Below are 17,431 nucleotides of genomic sequence, written 5' to 3'. Positions count from 1 at the left end.
CTAATTCACAAAGCAGTGCTCTGCTTCCGACCACAAAACTTGTCAGTCAGCAAAGCTGACAGGGGGAGGGAGGGAGAGAGGGAGAGAGGGAGAGAGGGAGAGAGGGAGAGAGGGAGAGAGGGAGAGAGGGAGAGAGGGAGAGAGGGAGAGAGAGGGAGAGGGAGAGGGAGAGGGAGAGGGAGAGGGAGAGGGAGAGGGAGAGGGAGAGGGAGAGGGAGAGGGAGAGGGAGAGGGAGAGGGAGAGGGAGAGGGAGAGGGAGAGGGAGAGGGAGAGGGAGAGGGAGAGGGAGAGATTCCTCCAATCAGCCTTCTCATTCAGAGGAGACTCCTGTGAAAAAAGTGCATGGTCATAGATAACATCAGTAAACGATAACAAGTACTTGGTATAATCAACAGTTTTTTATTCTAAAATTTGAGCAAATAATCATTGATTATTGGCCATATGAAAATAGTCAGCAACAAAGAAAAAAGGCAAGATCAACAGATAAACTGATCTTGATAAATAATTTAGGGACAACAAGAGACTTTTAAAAATGTTAATAGGCACTCCAGATAGATCTTAGAGTATATTATAACCCAAACATGACATCTGCCCGTCAGGCCTAGAATTCTAATAGTTCAAATCAGAATTGGAATCAATGGGCGCTAAGGAGTCTGCCTTCAGTTAAAGAATGCAATGACTCTATCCAATAAATAGAAATAACTCAGTGTTTCACAGCATTTGGATATTTCTTTTTATAAGAAAAAAGTTTTAAAATATTGCTTGCTGAGTTGTAAATCTAAAGCAAATTAAAGTATGCCATGATATTGAGCTCTAGAATAGAAAAAAGGAAAATTCATTTGACTTGTATGGGATCCTAGTGCATATTGACCAGTACATTTTGCAGTAGAGTTTATATATGACCATAGTAATGTAAGTTATTTATTGCTCTCCTACCCAGGGTGTTAATCTGTAGATAAGGCATAGAACACAATGTCGATAGCAAAGAGAATGTACGTTTGCCTGTCTTAAATAGCTATTTAATTGTAATTTTTGGAATTTTCTGTTGCTATATAACAAATTAAAATAACTCAGGTCTAAGAGGCCACTGTCAGGTCTTAGCCACATACCTTCTTCCAGCATGGGGCTCACTATATCTATTCCAACAGGAGAATCTCCTCTCAGTCTTCCATAGCATGACAGCCACGGCAGTGACGACCCTCTCACCTCTGTCACTATCCCGTCATATTCACAACCTCTGCCCTCATTAGGGGAAAGGAGTATACACAATTTATACACCGGGGTGGGTGTTGGGGGTCACTTTAGAACTCTGCCTATCACATTATTTCAAAGTGCATGTGGGCTAGATTTAGTGAATGGTCTCTGAATATAGCGTCTTAAAAGGAGATAAATAGTAACTTGGTAGAGAAACCTGGCACACACTCCCTTTACCAACGATGAAGATTAACTCCACCAGGGGTGTCATGTACCCCCGGCTGTGATGTGATGCAGGTGCTTTATTTCTGTGGTATTCTTCCCCAATTCTCATAATCCAGTAGGATCATGGGAAAGATCACAGTAGATTCTCCAAAGTACCTGTCCAGTACTCAAAACTCTAACAGTCACTGAAAACAAGGAAAGACATAGAAACTGTCAGACCAGCAGAGAATAAGGAAACATGATGAGTAGATGAACTGGACAGGACCCTGCATCCGAAATGGGACAGTCACAGAAAAACTAGTGAAATACAAACAAAGTCGGGCATTTAGTTAAAAATAATGTGCTCATGTTGGTTTCTTATTTTTGACAAAGTATTGTGGTTATGTAAGAAGTTCATAGGGGAAATTGTACTATCTTTGCAATGTTTCTGCAAATATAAAATTAATCCAAAATAAAAATTTTATCTAACAAATTGATGTTATGATGATAGAAGAGAAGAAGGAAGTAGAGAGTCATTAGTATTCATGTCTGACAGAGTAGTGAGGCAAGGGAAACGGTTCAAAGCTGACAGCAAGAAGGTGAAGAATATCATGTTGAGTTACAAATACAACCAACAGAAGAGGAAATTGAATCACAGTTTTGGGAGGAAGGTGAGGAGAGACAAGGCAAATATGGTCTAAGTGCATATAGAAAGGATATCCATTTTTTAAAACACATGTATAAATAATTTAGAGGAATTAACCACCAGAAGCACAAAACAAACTGCAGAGTGACCAGTTGCTCTTATATATTGCTGAGAGGAACGTAAAGTAATGTGACTGCTTTGAAAATCTTTCTATTAGAGCTCTATAAATGCACAACCGATGATCTAGTAATTCCATTCCTGCTAACATATCTAATAGAGATGTGTGCGCATGTCCACCGAAGAGACATCTACAAGGTTGTCCATAGCAGCACTAGTCATCACAGCCTAAAGCAGAAACTACACAAATGTTCAATAATATTGCAGTGGATAAAGTTTCTTATTAAGTTCTAAGACACGATAAACTAATGGATGGCATAAGAAGTCAGTACGGAATGTCCTTTGGAGGAGAGGGAGAACTGAGAAAAAAGCACAATGAGGGCTTCTGAAGAAATGGTAAAGTTCTGTTTCTTGATTTGCTTGTTACCTGAATTTGGTCAGTGTGTGAATTCATTGAGATGGTGAGGTACAACTTGCATGCTTTTCTGGCTGTATGTTATAAAAAGAGTTGTTGTGTTTTTTTTTAAGAAGTAAATGTCTACAAATGTGGTGTGGAAAGAATAGGCAGGCATATTGTTGCTTTTTATTAGACATTTTATACTGTTTTATTTTTATTTTTATAAAATATTTCATTTATTTATTTTTAGAGAGAGGGGAAGGGAGAGAGGAGGAGAGGGAGGGAAACATCAATGTGTGAGAGAGGGAAACATCACATGCCCCCTACTGGAGCCCTGGCCTGCAGCCCAGGCATGTGCCCTGACTGGGAATCCAACCTGCAACCCTTTGCTTCACAGTCTGGTGCTCAATCCACTGAGCCACACCAGCCAGGGCCATACTGTTTTATTTTTAAAACATACTACACATATAATAAATACAGGGTGGGGCAAAAGTAGGTTTACATGTGTGAGTATGTGAAACAGGGTTTATTCATATATTATTATTTATTAATTATTGTATTCTTTTCCATATGAACAACTGCATACCTACTTTTGCCGAACCCTGTATATAAAATGAATGAATGCATGAAAGAGTTAAGTGGCAACTTGAGAGTTCCTGGAGACTCCACAAATAGGTGGTGAAACTGGGATTCAAACCCAGGCAATCTAGTTCCAGCAGGCCTGACCCTGCTTAACCTATGAGATCAGGCACATTCAGAATGGTATGGTCATAGACCAGCTCCACAGTTAAAGAGCTGTGAGAACATGAAACTGTTTCAACAGAGTGCCCAAAATTTTATGTACATACAATTAACTTAGAAAACAAACAGTCTTCCATATTTGACTTAAAGATATGAAGGGACACATTACACACTTACTGGAATGGCCAAAATCCAGAACACTGACAACCCCAAATGCTGATGTGGAACAACAGGAACTCATGTACACTGCTGGTGGCAATGCAAAATGGTACAGCCACTTGGGAAGACAGTTTGGTGGTTTCTTACAAAACTGAACACATTGTTACCATAATATCCAGCAATCATGCTTCTGTGTATTTACCCAAAGGAGCTGAAAACTTATGCCTACACAAAATCCTGCACAGGGATGTTCATAGCAGCTTTATTCATAATGGCCTAAACTTAGAAGCAACCAAGACATCCTTCAGTAGGTGAATGAACAAACTGTGGTGCATTCAGACAATGGAACGTTACTAAGTGCTAAAAAAAAGTGAGCTATCAATCTCTGAAACTTACATGGATGAATCTGAAATGCATATTACTAAGTAAAAAAAGTTCCTTTTAGACCCAAAGTATGGTCAATATTGGAACAAGTTATCACTTTGCAGGCTGACACTCAGTCCCCTGAACCACACCAGCCAGGGCTAGAACAAGTTATCAAAGATAACGCTTCCCTAGGGATCTTTAAAAGAATAGAAATTCCTTTTTGCCCTCAGTGGCTTAACAGTGGCTCTACTTTCTTGGACCAGTGGAGCAGTAAATGGACCACAGAGACTCAATCTTGTGTGTGTGTAAACCTTTCCCTCAAATTTCTGCCATTTTGTTAAAAAATCTGAAAAAAAATTTTTGCATGCATTTTGCTAAATTCACCCTAAAACATCACATCATGCCATTGCTGTGCAAATGAAGACATGAAGACATGAAGTGGCTGAATAAAGTGGTAGACCACTCCAGATTGGTAGGTGGCAGTTCTAATAAGCAAGGGAACTTATCATGAGGCTTGTCTTAGGTGACTGCAAGACCAAAACTTTAGAAATGTCTATACGGGCTTTACCTGGGTTCAGTCCAGATGGTCTCAACCCCTTACTCTCTCAAGGTTCATCTCTGGAACAGCTTGGGCTACAGAAACTGCTGGCAGAACGTGAGCGGCAAGGATGCGCGAGGAGTTAAGGAGCCTTGGATTGTTGGAGTCCAGCTCTCGGGTCACCTGGCAGTCAGTCCTCTCAACGGTCTCCTCCAACACATACCTGCTGTTCCTAAAGCTGCTCTTCTTAGCAATCCACACAGAAAATTCTCCCTTTATTTCGCAGGCTTCTATCAGCGCGCATCTCATTCTGACAACTGTATATGGCATCCACAACAATTGGTTGTACATTCATGGTCTTTTACAGACACACAGCGGTGTTCACTGTGCACATGCTCCACATGAAATTATTCCACATGCTTGTTTACTGACTGCTGATCACCTCATAAATGAGCAGAGTTTATTTTAGCAATGAGGTGGCCCAGGCAGGGAGTCAGAAAGGCAGGGCTTGGGTTCCAGCTTGGCACCTGTGTGTGATAATTTGGACAAGGCACCTAACTCCTTAAACTTTTGCTTCTTCAATAGTAAAATGAGAATATTGACTCAATACTTTCCCTATTTTAGTCTTAAACACCATGGAAATATTTTGAACATGAGGGTGAAACATGATCTTTTTTGGTGTATGTCTGGGTATGACAATACAATTTACTGAAATCTCACCATTCATGTAAAACATATTCTTTGGCATTGTTCTGAAAGAGTGTCTGTTCTGCTTCATGGCGGTGGGAAGTCTTCATATTTTGGAAGGGAAGCTGCAAAGGATTTCTTGCTTCTCAAGTCATCTTGCTATTCCTGGACCTTTTATTCCACTAAGACTCATGACCCAACACTGTGTCTTTTGGAGGGGAAAAAACATACTACATGAAGATGAGAATTAGCCTCACTTAAAAGCTTCTTTTGAACACTTTAGCCTATAATTTGGAAACGTTTTTCTTTTTCATTTTTCCATTTTAAGTTTTAAAAATCATGTCAACTGATTAGCTTTTTATCTCCCCCATTACACACAAATACTATAGTTTGAGATTATACTCTCAAAATTTTAAACATCAGGTGAACAAATTCCAGAATGGTAAAGCCTATTAATTTTAATTACTTATTCTTTTTTTACAAATATTTATTTTACAGACAGAGGAAGGGAGGGAGAAAGAGAGGGAGAGAAACATCAATGTGTGTTTGCTTCTCACATGCTCCCAACTGGGGACCTGGCCCACAACCCGGGCATGTGCCCTGAACAGGAATCAAACCCATGATCTTTTGGTTTGCAGGACAATGTCCAACCCACTGAGCCACACCAGTCAGGGCTGAACTACTTATTCTTACCTATTTATGTCAGTTGATTTGGTTTGATTTAAATGAGTCTCCTCAAATTTTAGAACTGGATTGAAGTTCACTTTATTTTCAAAGATTAGACAGGAAATCCAAACATTTCCAATCAAAGCAACCTAAACAATGACTCAGTTTAGAGACTGGGGGAACACTGCACACTCAGCAGGAGGCAACCCCATAAAGAACAAAAGGGGAAGTGCTTCTACTTCTACAAAACATCTGTTCTTGAGTGAGTCGCTTAACTCCTCAGACCTTCCTTTTTCACGTATGTCAAATAGGAATATTATTAAATTCCATGCACACAGAGTTGAGGGGATAAAATATGAGCTCAGAACTATTAGAATTGTGTTACACTCTGTAGAAATTAAGGGTTGTAGTGAAAGCATACAACTAAGAGCTGGGAGGAGAATTAGTGACATACTTTTGCTCGTAATTACTTAAGGCAACTCTTCAACCATCTGGGTCTCAGATTCCTCATCTGCAAAAAGAGGGGGCTATGTTAGACAACATGTGATTTCCTTATCCACTATGAAATTTCCTGATGAATAGTTGCAAGCTGAGTAAACTCACAATTTAATAAGTGTGTGAACCAGGGTGAAATGACTGTGCATTTCCCACTCTGCCATTTCAGAAAGTTTGCAGACCCTCAATGTTTCCCAAAGTAATCAACAAATACCTACTGACGGCCCGCACCATGCAAAACATGACAAGCTCTGACTGAAAAATATTTAGAACATGTTAAAAGTGGCTTCACTCTTCCATTGCTCTCTCCTCAATAGAAAATTTCAAAATAATATAAAAACAAAACTCTTTGAGGAGCAAAAATCACCAAGTACATTTAAACACATCAATACTTGGTGAGTTTACTAAAGACATTTCCAATGTTTCATTAGCTAGTAGAGCTGGTTTCTTGGCTTTTTTTATCTGAACACATGTTTTCAACACAATATATATGGCTCCATTGTCCTATGTCTCTATGCTACCACACACACACACTTCTTAAACAATAACTTAAACAGCCCATGCAAAAACCATTACTGGAATGTAATCTCCATTTTTGTAGCAATTTACAGAAAACATGGGAATATGTTTATATATACATACATTATCTATTCATATGAATTTACGTAAGTTCATGTTTATGTGTTTAACTTGCTTTAAGAAACTGTAAAGGGAAAATAAAAGTAACAAATGCATTCAGATACACATATTAGTGTCTATCTATGATTAGTGTTTTTATGACTACCACATTATCAAAATATTAAGGAAGGAATAACAAAGATCAGGGTGATTTCTTAGAGGAAAAAATAGTTTCAGGTATTTTGATTTCAGGGGCAACCCCTAGCTCCCCACAAATACTTTCTGAACTCTTGCTAATATTCAACACCCCTCCTGAATAGCAGAAAACCCTCCATTCACAAAATGCAAAAAGGCACAGGATGTAGTAAAACATCTGCTCTATTTGTAGATTACTCTTAGGCGCTAAGAAAGGCAGGTGCGCGAGCCCATTGCAGAGAGAGCTCCCGCAGGCCCTGGTGCCAAAGGAAGATGGAAATGGACACTTGCTTAGGTAGAGCAGAATCAGGAAGCAGAGGTGAGGGACCACCTGGGTCTACTTCATAATTTTATCCAATGTTACATCATGATCATGCTTGAAGTACCACCATTTAAGTAGACATTAAAATGTTCCTTAAACTGGCAACCATAGGATTTGCATATATGTTTAGGGATCTGTAAACTGAAACTTTTTAATTTTTATGTATTCATTTTCATGCTGGTAGCAAGGAAAACTTGTTTTGCTCATTGAGAATAAAAAATTATCCTCTATAGGGATACTTCCACGTGGAAGGCATTTTCAAGGAATAAGGTTTTAGCTCCTCCAGTTAGCATTTGTCTAACAAGGTACTGTATTTTTCGGACTATAAGACGCACTTTCCCCTCCCCCCAAATTTGGGAGGAATAATGGTTGTTAATGCTGCTGTCGAGTTCTGTTTACATTTACATTGGTGAAATATTATGCTATTTATGTTTTTAAATATTTTACCACATTTTTTGCTTTAGCATTTTTTTCCTTATTTTCCTCTTCTAAAACCTAGGTGTGTCTTATGGTCTGAAAAATATGGTATTTAGAAGTCTTTTAAGTCTGAAAGATTTTTCCTCCTTGAGCATGGATGGTTCAAGTTCAAACACAATGGTGAAGTAGGAAAACCTACAGAGAAAACCACTGTTCATAGTGGAGGTGACTTCACTATTTCCAGTCAGCCCAAATCTATCAGCGCAAGTAGACTTTCGAGAAATGCTCGGCATATCATTGTGCAGAGGACTTAGATAGCCACTATAGAAATGGAATATCTGTCGGAGAGCTAAGTGAAAGGGAAATATCTCCTTGAAGACAATTTAATATCTTAAAGCCTACTGGGCTATACTTCAAGCCCCAGGGGACTCATTCCTGGTGGGGTTTTTTTTTAACATAATTTCTTATTTTATTTTCATTTTTGTTCAAGTACAGTTTTCTGCCTTTTACCTCCATCCCAGCCCACCCACCCAGCTCTCACCACCTCACTTCTGTTTCCACGCTACCCTCCTTGTTTTTGTCCATGTATCCTTTATACTTGTTCCTATAAACCCTTCTCCTTTTCCCCTGAAATTCCTTCCCCTCTCCCTTCTGGTCACTGTGAGCCCATTCTTTATTTCAGTGTCTTTGGTTATATTTTGCTTGTTTGCTCACTGTTGGTGGGAATGTAGACTGGTACAACCACTATAGAAAACAGTATGGAATTTTCTCAGAAAACTAAAAATGGGTCTGCCTTTTGAGCCAGCAATTCCACTGCTAGGATTATATCCTAAGAACCCTGAAACACCAATCCAAAAGAACCTATGCACCCCAATGTTCATAGCAGCACAATTTACAATAGCCAAGTGCTAGAAGCAACCTAAGTGCCATCAGCAAATGAATGGATCAAAAAACTATGGTACATTTACACAATGGAATGTTATGCAGCAGAAAGAAAGAAGGAGTGACAGCATGGATGGAACTGGAAAGCGTTATGCTAAGCGAAATAAGGTAGGTGGTAAAAGACAAATACCATATAATCTTACCTTTAACAGGAACCTAAACAACAAAACATTCCTGGTGTTTTCTAATAGGCAGCCACTGCCATCAGAGCCACATGAGATAACTTGGTAAACATACAGAGGCTTGTCCCATCCCAGACCCACCAACGCACAATTTCTTGGGCAGGGGCCTGACAATCTGCTCTATATTAAGTTCCCCAGGTCCTTCTGAGGTACACAGAGATTAAGAGCTACCACTCAGGTTTAACATGCCATGCGACAACACAGCACCTACCCTGGAATAGCCCCATTTCTTCCTCCTCACCACCTGAAAGATATGGTCCATGTTGAAAAGTGGTAAAGACGTCAGGTACAGCTCAAGATTTTGTTAGGACCCAGGGGCATCAGTGATGTGAGAACTGTCTCCACAGCCTCTTCATAAGTTTTCTCATTCTTAAATTTCTCTAATACTGTATTTTCAGAAGAGATTTGGAAAAATGCTGTTTAGAAAGTCTAATATTAGCTTGACATGAAGACGGTTGTAAATAAAGAAGTTAATACACAGTCACATATTTTTTGTATACAGGTAGGGACTTCGTGGCCCAGTTTAATACGTAACAAGTGAAAACAGGTTATGTAAAGAAACCTCATGGAGATCACTTAGTAAAAACATTTCAACCATTTCATATGATATTTAAAAATAACGGGTGTTTCTCTTTTAACTAGAACGAATTAAGTGACCTGTATTTCTGATAATATAAAGAAAGTACATTCATGGGAGAAATTTGGAATACACTGAAAAGCATATGGAAGAAAACAAAAGACATTGAATATTGGCCTTAATTACAGTGTAAGCTGTATTTTTGCTTCAGGCATGACTGTACACACAGCAGTTTGGTTCCTGGCACTAGTCAAATTGGCCATTCAATACACATTTGCTTACTGTAATTGAAAAGTCAATGATAGTCTTGACCAGTGTGGTTCAGTTGGTTGAGCATGGTCCTGTAAAGCTTGCTGGTTCCATTTCAGGTCAGGGCACACGCCTGTGTTGCAGATTTGAACCCAGATTGAGGTGTGTGTGAGAAACAATGTTTCTCTTGCATGACAATGTTTCTCTCTGCCCTCTCTCCTTCTTTTCCCCTCTCTCTAAAAAGAAATAAATAAAATCCTAAGAAAAAGGAAAAAGTCAGTGATAACTGTTATTGATGTTTTGACAAATTTTCTTTCAATTACTTATATCCACCCATGTCTTTTCCCTCATAAACATCTATTTACATATGTTTTCTTTGATTTTTCATTCCTTAAGAGTAATCATTATACTAGAATTTAAAGAACATGAATATTTTTAATTTACCATCTGCCCTCTGCAGTTTGTACCCACTTGTGCATGAAGCTGTATCAGATTGCCGTTTTGTTTGCTTTTGCAAGTATTGTGGACAGTGGTAGTTTCCAATTTTTACTAGCATTTCTTTTTTTTTAAAGATTTCTTATTTATTTTTAGAGAGGGAAGGGAGGGAGATAGCTAGAGAGAGAGAAACATCAATGTGCGGTTGCTGGGGGTTCTGGCCTGCAACCCAGGAATGTACCCTGGCTGGGAATCGAACCTGGGACACTTTGGTTCCCAGCCCGTGCTCAATCCACTAAGCTACGCCAGCCAGGGCTTTACTAGCATTTCTGATGATTAATCACTTTGAACTTATTTGTCATGCTATGGTCATTTGCATTCTGTTTTTGGTAAATGCCTGATAATTTCCTATTTGCCACATTTCCAATGGGAAAAAGGTGCCATTAAAAAATTTTTAATTAATAAGTCTTTACATTAAAAAGAATATAAGTTCATTTAAATTAAATGTTGCAGAACTTTTTCTAGTTGATGTTTACCTTTAATATTATAGGGTTTTATACAAGATTTTAGTTATTTTTTGGTTATATTTCTTAGTATTTTCTTAAGATTTTTTTTCAACCTTGAGATAAGCCTAAGGTGATCAAAGGGGCACATCTACTCATCACATTTGGGAATCATTAGTTTAGAGTTCAGTTTGGTGAAAGTGTCTTTATTTTGGGAAATGTGACCCCACTTACAGTGTTAAATAAATTATAAATAAATAAACTTCTTCCACAACTTCAAAATTATGAGAAATTTGTGAAAAGATCACCTAGTAGGTTAGTACATTTGGTGAAAGAAATACAAGTTAGAAGCATGAATGTTTAGAAGTTTTTTTTACAGTGTGGCCCTTGAATAATATTTTATTATCTTTCACTCTTTCTTCAGAATGAAAAAGGTAAGCTTGAAAAACGACTGTTCCATCTGACTCTGTGCCCTGGGAAATTGACATTTGGAACTGTGTCAGCTGAGCTTCCTTGCCCTCTGGCTTTTATTGGGGACTGGACAATCGAGTCACTGGCATGAAGCTGAGCAGGAGAGTGAGGTAGGGCTATTTGTCCCCAGGGTCTCTCCTGGCATAGGAACGACGGGCAGAAGGGGAACACCCAGCACAGGAGGCTGAAAATAGGTCCTCTGTGTCCACCATAACCAAGGAGAACTTTTCCTTCATTCAACAAACACTCATTAAGCACCTACTCTGCCGGGCACAGTCCTAGGTGCTGAAGACAAAGGTGGTGAGCGAGCAGGACAAGGTCCTTGCCTGGGGAGATCTTATAATACTGTAAAGAAAGAAAGAGTAAAGAGGCACAACAACCTATACTCAAGATAATTACTGATTGTAATTAATATTATGGCACAAATAAACTGAGTTGTGTAACAGAGACCCTGTGGAATCTCCTTTAGATAGGGCAGCGATTTTCAACCAGTGTGCTGTAAGAATTTTTTAAAACATGCAAAACCTGACTATTTCAGGGGTGCTGATCTGTTTTCCCTTAAATTTTCAAATAAAAAAAATGAGCAGCCAACACAATAGCTGTCCACTGTAGATGAATCAAAATTATACCTATTTTTCTGTCAAATCTGCAAAAAAATTTTTTTTAGTGTGCTGCAAAATTTTATTAATTAGTTTATGTGTGCCATGAGATGAAAAGGGTTGAAAATCAGAGACAGGGTGATGATTCAGGGAATGACTCTGAGCTGAGACCCAAAGGCTGGCCAGGCCTGGAGAGGGCCCAGGGAAGTATTGGGTTGGGCAAAAAGATCATTTAGTTTTTTTCCAAGAAAAGAAAAATGACTCTTCATTTTCTGGCCGTAGTCATCTTTTAAGATCTTCTTGTTGATTGATATTCTCAGTCTCCTACTTCTGTCCTTGTGCCACTGCAAGAAAATTTTACACGTCAGCCCAGTCTACTTTGTCAGTTAACTTCTGAGAGTGGTTCCCTGAGAGAATACAGACCCTGCAGGGTCCGGCAGAAGGAACGCCTGCCTGAGTGTGGTCGGTAGGGTAATCATATGGGTGTAGTAATTTATAGTTTTAATTTGGACATTTGACCTAAAATGTCATATGGTGCATTTGAGTGTGATATTATGTTATAGGATTACGTGCTTATGATTTTTAATAAAAGATTTTGTGATAAAAAAGGGATATTATTTGTGCTGGACCCTGTATATTAAGAGGCTATAGATATAAACCAATATTTCCCTGAACTTTCCAGCTCACCCCAGCTGAATTCAGTTAAAATTTATTTTTGAAGGACAAAAGGAATTAGTCTTTATCTTGCTTTTAAAGTGACCTATGAAGTAGGGCCAATTCAGTATGGTGGAAATTCACTTTGGTTTGGTTTTAATACTTAGGTGAAATAAGGCAAACTAATTTGTTCTAGACTTTAAGGAATTCTCTCAGAATATTACTCCTAAACTTTGCATAATGAGGGTGTTTCTTTGTTTTTAACAGTCTGAGATCATAGAACTACACTAGAATTCACTGGAGGAAAAAATGCATTGCTGTATTATGGTTTTGCCAAAGTCTTTATCTGATTAAATTTATGACATTCCCTAGCATTTCTTTGATACAGTCTCTAACTCTACTTTAAAAAATTGTAACATATTTCTGAGTACTCAAAACTAAGAATTTCGTTTCATTAAATATTTTTGAGTGAAAAAGTAAGTTTTTATTACATATGACATTATTTATTAGTAGTAGTAATAATGGTTGTTTCATTTGTGGCTTCCTAGATCAATCAGAAATTCCCTCAAAAGTACACAAGTGCTTGAAGACAGGACCTTTCTGTACTGTGTTTTGGTAGCTTCAGAATTCGTCTGATGTGTAGAAAATACACACACTAAAGAAATCTATGTTGAAAGAATGAATCTGCAGAGAGAAGAATGGTTAGAGACAGAACTCAGCCAGGAGAAAGGAAAATTAGGCCTACCTTGGTTTTAGTCAGATTTCTGACTATGATAAAAGGAAGCAGACAATTGGATTGGAAAGCACCACCAAATACCAGTGTCGAGGCCTGATAAGCAAGGTTCTCAGCAGAGCCACAGGGTTTTACTGCAGATGCTCACTTCCTCTCCCTGCACTGGACGTCCTTAGTCAGGCATCGCTGCATTCACAGGCAGAGGAGGCACTAAATACAAGTGGTCAAGTTTATGTATTCCTAATGAGCAAAAAGGAGATCTTATCAGAAATTTACATCAAATAGTGTATGCTTCTTGTTAGCTAAAAATAGTAGGCACCCTGATTCAAAAATAATATTCTGGCATATAAATTTATGTGTTTATAAACAGTAGTAATGAGTCTTCACTTTTTTCATAGCTTGATTCAGCTTTTCTATACTTAAGGCTACTAAATACACAACATCCCCTCAAAGCTGTGGCGGAACCTGACGGCCTTGCTGGGGCCTGGTGAGGAAGACACTGAAGTCCACTGAACAGATGGTTGCTTGGGAAGGTAAGTTCTCATCTCACTATCTCCTCTGAAAAGGAAGTTGGTTGTGGTCACTTCTAAGGTTGAATTTACTGAAGAATTCTTAGATTTCTAACTAAGCACTCACAATCTCTCAGTGTATCTCACCATCTAGATTTATTACCATTAACACAATATATGCCTTTTCACAAACAAGAACAGAAAACCAGGGGAAAAACACCTAAGAACCTATCAATAAAACAGACTCCAAAAGGAGTGTTGGGAATATGTCAGTGAGAAGAGATCCAGTATTTTCATTTTCAAATGGCTGCTAGGTTATCAGATCCATGTTTATAAAATGAAATCTGAGATACCACCAGAGAGGCAGGAACTTTCTTTACTTTTCAGTAAATGAAGATTTATGTGGAAGGTAAATAAAAAACCCCAAGAGCTGAGCAGCTGTGGATGAAGCCACGTTGAGAGACTTATTCCCTGTGTGCCCCAAGGGGGCGCTGTAGAGCCTCTAGCGCAGGTGTTCTGCAATTAGCGTCCAAAGATGCTTGTGCGATCTTTCCAGCCCGCTGAGCAGCCAGAGCGTTTGAACATGTTCTTTCTCCCAGACAAGCTGTATCTTTATTTCTACCCCCAAGCGCCCTATCAATGTTAGGCTTTCTTTTTAACTTCTGATATGACAGGAAGATTGGAAACCACTGTAGCATATGACACAGATAAATTAACCCATTAAACATGAATAACGTGTAATTTGTTGGCCACTATGATAAAGGAACCTTAGTATGAGTCTTAAAGTACATTAAAGGGCTCATTTGTCCACATGAATTAGCTTTCTAGCATGCCCCACAAAGCTGAATAAACTAAATTGCTAAGTTGAACTGCTCAGTTTGTCTGGGGGCTGGGGGAGACCTTAATTTTCACATTAGTGGGGAACATTTTTGGCTTAGTGGAGATCCTTCTGGTTCTTTATGGTAAGCTATGCCATCTGCGTAGGGAAAGGTAGTTATTTTATATCTTTATTATATATCTTTATGATCAAAAGGCATGCAACTGATTTTAAAAAGCTGTTTTAATGTGGGTACAAGCTAAAGAAAAGGGAGCCAAAGTGCTGATGTGCACCGTTTAAGATGCAAGTCTTCTGTCAGCAGAAGCCTGCCTGTTGGATTAGGCCTTGGGAAGTACTGAGAGTGAAGAGACGAAAGATTTATACGATCTGAAGAGAATCCAGAGTACATATTGTGAGGTGACACTGTGCTCAGTGTTGTAAACACCACATAAAGTTTTCTCCTAAGTAACATAAGAGATATTATCGCCTTTCTTACAGCTGAAGAAACTGGAGCTCACAGGAGGAACTTGATTTATTCCTGGTGATCTCTATATCCCCTCAAGGAAGACACCTGGTTGACTGAGCCAACCCTGCAGTGTTTTGGTGGCCTGTGTTTGGAGCACCTGGAGCTCTGATGCACCTTTCACCCCATCAGAATGGTCTCTGAGTTCTCGGAAAGCACAGTACATGCAGTTGCATCCAGGTATCCTAGTTTTTTTGAAAAGGTCCCCTTGTGATTTTTCTATGTAGACAGACTGAAAAACAGAGAGTAAAGGACTGCCTGTTTACAAGCTAGGGCAGACTAACTCTTAAATCGATCTTCCAAAGTGCCAGTTGAAGTGTTAATTAGTATACATAATCAGAAAACATTCAGACCTAGATATAACTGCTTACATAGTTTTGGTAGCACACAAGATTCTCCTAGAGCCTTTTTCAATATAAATTATCTGATGACTTTATAGTAGAAATATTTATTGTGTGAAGACAAGTTCAACAGAAGTACAAAATGAAGAAAACTGAGCTAAGGCAGTTAGTTATTTTCAACCCTGGTGGCATATTTGACTCACTTTGGGACAGTTTTTTTTAAAAAAAAAAACAGATGCCCAGAATTCAACACTAATGAACCAAACCAGACTCCTCCAAGACAGGCTGGGATATGGGTGCAATTTTGAAACTCCCTGGTGACTTTAATGTGCAACTGAGGTTAAGACCCTGTCCTAAGACTTAAGAGGGATTTTCAACCTGTCACTTGAGAGTTATTAGGCAATGCTTCCCAAACTGTAACCTGTGTAGGAATCACCTGGGAAATTTGGTAAGCTACAGGTTCTGTCTCAGTAGTACTGGGGTGGGGTTTGAGATTCTGCATTAGCCATGGGTGTGGTGGTGATGCTGTGAGGGGCACATTGGGTAGCAATGCTTTAGAGCACTGGTTCTCAGACTTGGCTGCATACCAGAATCACCTGGGGAGTAGGGACCCCAACAGTATCTGGGTTCCACCCATGGAGATTGGGTTTCATTGATGTGGGGCCTCCAAGTGATTCTAATTGGTGTCAAAATTTGAGACGACTGAAAGTGAGAGAGGGAGAGGGAAGGAGTAATCCTATATGAGGAGGAATTAGAAGAGTACCATGTGCAGGGGATGAGCTAGATTGACAAACAGGTTTCATGGTCTACAGATCAGTGTCAAAAAGTCTGCTTTTTTATTTCTCTAGAAAACTTGGAAGTTCTGCTACCATAGGGTAGCAGCCAGGTGGCACTAAGTAGCTCTGCCCTGAATAAGGTACGTGCACTTTCCTACATGCCAGGCCTACCTGTCCCATTCCTTCCTTCCTTCCTTCCTTCCTTCCTTCCTTCCTTCCTTCCTTCCTTCCTTCCCTCCCTGCCTTCCTTCCTTCTTTCCTTTTCTTCTCTCTCTCTCTCCCCCCTCCTCCTTCCTCCCCTCTTTCTTTCTTTTTGTTATTACTTGCTTCACCCTGCAAATGATCAAGTTCGAAAGCTCTGGGCTATGCAATGCCTGCAGCACACTGACTCCAGGTAACCAGGCACAACTGGCAACACCCTGTCAGAACTGTCTTTAACCAAGAGTGATGGTACATAGAGTGAATAATTAGCCTACCCAAGAGAATCTGTAGACACTGCCCTTGGTACCTTAGTAAAGAGCTGTCCTTCCCCACAGCTGATCTTTAGGAATATTCAGGGCCACACGGTTTATTGGGGGAGCACACAACAGAGCACAGCCATGGCAACTCCCAGCTCCGGGTACTTAACCTTTGCATGTGAGGGAAATAGGAACAACCTGACAAGGTCATGAGAATTGAGTAACAGACATAGAGCACTGATCAAAGTGCCTGGCTCTTAGTAAGCGCTCAGTTCACGTCAAGCTGCCATCATCACCCATGTTGCACCTACACCCTTCGCTGGTCACAGGAGCTGGGTATGTCCAGAACACACTGGGCAGCAGTTTGTAGACAATTAGACTGGAACTCCCTTTAAGAGACTCTAACCTTGGAGCAAAATTTCCTAGTCTGTGGAAAGAAGCCAGGAAATATTTTGTATATTAGCTCAAACCAAACATCCACCAAACACATCCTACCACAGAGAATTAAAATGGAAAGGCTCTGGATTTAAAAAGCCCTAACCATCTGGGGAGAATGTGTCATTGGCATTCCCTGCTTGTGTCTGGCGCCTCCTATTTGTGCTGATCACCCATGTGCCCTTTGTCTCTCTCACTCCACTGACTCCCTTCAGAAACAGCAGCTCGCTCTTCTCCAGACTGTTCCTAGTGGGGAGGCTTTTGCAAGGTAAGTCATCAGGAAAGCAGTACTGTAAGAGTGTGAACGAATAAACCCATACGCACTCATCCCGGAGGACTCTTGGTAGCTAAGGTTTGCTGTATCACATTTCTTTTGTGTTGAAACACTTCAGAACCTATGCTGCTAGTCTATCAGAGAGTGTTCGTTGGGTGATGTCTGTGTAAGTAAATCTCTGTGCACCTGG

This window comes from Phyllostomus hastatus, unplaced genomic scaffold, assembly GCF_019186645.2.
Source record: "Phyllostomus hastatus isolate PE091 unplaced genomic scaffold, TTU_PhHast_1.1 phas_contig_254, whole genome shotgun sequence".
Lineage (NCBI taxonomy): Eukaryota > Metazoa > Chordata > Mammalia > Chiroptera > Phyllostomidae > Phyllostomus > Phyllostomus hastatus.
The sequence above is the reverse complement of the archived record's forward strand: the minus strand, read 5'-3'. Positions refer to the sequence as shown.